The sequence below is a fragment of the Taeniopygia guttata genome, chromosome 8 (genome assembly GCF_048771995.1).
Source record: "Taeniopygia guttata chromosome 8, bTaeGut7.mat, whole genome shotgun sequence".
Classification (NCBI taxonomy): Eukaryota; Metazoa; Chordata; class Aves; order Passeriformes; family Estrildidae; genus Taeniopygia; species Taeniopygia guttata.
Genome location: NC_133033.1, coordinates 31,047,334 through 31,049,610, shown reverse-complemented (window position 1 = coordinate 31,049,610; position 2,277 = coordinate 31,047,334).

Sequence of the window (2,277 nt, the reverse complement as noted above, 5' to 3'; positions counted from 1 at the left end):
GTCTCTCCCTCCCTCCCCTGTCTGTCTCTCTCGAGTTCCAACATGTGGTGGGCTGAATGTGTGAAGTGCTTTGCTGCTGCTGTCTCCCAGTTACTCCTCTGCTAATGGTTGTCAATGGCATTTACTCCAGTCATGTATATCCAAAAAATGCAGCTTGTTTGCCAGAGCCTTTTTGGTAAGGAAAGAAGAGTGTCCCACAGGGATACAGAAATAAAACACTCCTAGACTGAGGTGGTCTTCTGCCCATGCATCCCAGGGCCCTGCATCTGCTGGGCACGTGGGCTGAGCCTTTGGCAGTGTCCCAGGAGCTGCTTCCATGGAGCCAGGGATGAATTCTAGGTTGTGAGGGGTGTCTGTAGAGCTGGCAGGTGCTCGTGGCTGCCTTTGCTGAGCTTTTATTGGGATGGGCAGGTCACTGCTCCCCCTGAGAGCTGAGCTTTACTCAGGCTGAGCAGAGTTTTTCTTAATGCCCCAACGGGGAGTGTTTCAGAGGCAGGAGGTGAAGAACTTCTGAATTCAGGGATCTTTGACCTGCTCTATAGCATCAACTGGTGGTGCGAAACGTGTTTTTTCTTTAAACTAGAGTTTCTCACTTGAAACTTCAGATTTCAGCATTGTTGAATTCTGTAAGAACTGCTTTCTGGGGTTTATTTTGAGGGTTTTGTGGGGGAGGATGTTCTGGGGTTTTTTGTTTCCTAGCATTGTGTGCTGACAGTAACTTTTCCCTTCCTCCATCTCTATTTTTGAGGTGCCAGTTTGCTCGGGAAGCGGGACAGGATTCTTGCTTGTGTATGAACAGTTCAACAGCTACAGATGCTTTTAAGCTCTGACAGGCAGAAACTGGCAGTTGAGAGCTGTTGTTCCAAGCACTTTGTTGTGCTGCTGCTCTGTATTTTTGGAGTGGTTTGCCATAGTAACAGAGTGAGAATTTGTATAACTGGGAGGTTTCAGTGTTTCTGATTATGTAATGAGTGTACTTTTACAAAAGAATGAATACAAACAACTTTGAGCCAATGGAGAACCAAAGAGGGTTGAAAATAAGCACTTTCTCTGAAGTCCTCAAATCTTTCCCTACAATTGTTTTTTACGCTGAAAATTAGGAAAATAAGTCCTTAGTTCATATATCCCAAGTGTGGGACTGGTGATTTGTTCTTTGTAGAATCTAAATATTTTTAAGAGACTGGGGATAGATAGGACTTTGTGGGGGGAAAAGGAAGGAGGAGAAAGGACTCCTCTCATACCCTTTATTCTAGATCTTTCTTTTATTTAATGATCTAATCCATAACTGTGTTATACTGAGCTCTGGAGAGAGGCTCTTTTCCCCTTGCCTTCTGTCAGAGTGCAGAGATGGATGTGCAGAAGAAATTGCTGTATGGAAATGGGGGAAAACTAAAAGATGGGTGTATGGCATTTCCCTGGAGAGCCTGTAAATTAAATTCTGGATTGTGAGGTTCCCTCTGAGTGTTTGCTTCTCCCAAGCTGCTTTGGGGTGTGGAATAAGCCACCACCATTTCTTGTGGTGCTGTTTTCTCTTCAGATGACACCTGAGCTGAGCTGATCTGAGGTGGTGGAGCCCTAATCAGGTGGTTGCTGCTCACCAGGACCAACTGCTGGGAATAATCAGCTGTGAGTGACAAGCTGAGCATCCTCCCATCAACTCTAGGGCTGTGCAGGTCCCTGCAGCTGCCTCTGCTGCCAGCCTTACCTCAAGATCAGCAAACTGCAGTTTGGTTTTCAGCAGAGGAAGGTAAAAACCCATTTGCTTCCTATCCCCCTTCAGAGAATCCCAGAATGATGGGGGTTGGAAGGGATCTTTTAGATCATCCTGTTCCAAGCCCCTGCCATGGGCAGGGACATCTTCCACCTGACCAGGTTGCTCCAAGGCCCATCCAGCTTGGCCTTGGACACTCCCAGGGCTGGGGCAGACACAGCTTCTCTGGGCATCCTGTGCCTAAAGAACTGTTTTTAGTTCTTTTCTTCTGGCTTTTACTATATGCTGCACTTGGGAAGGGCTGACATCCCAGGAATTATACCATGAGCTGCTGCAGTGTTGGACAGTCAGTTTATCCTTCAAAATTTTCTTTTTTTTTTTTTCCTTTGAAACATGTAACCATCTATTTTTTTACAGCATCTGTCCCTTTTAATAAGCCCTTTTCAGCTAGAGCAATTATCCTGGGTGGGTAAAGTTTGACTGTTCCAGCTATGAATTTTTATTGTTTTCAGAAAGGTTGGCAGCAGTTTATTTTGCTATGAATACAGCAAGTTTGATTTTTAATT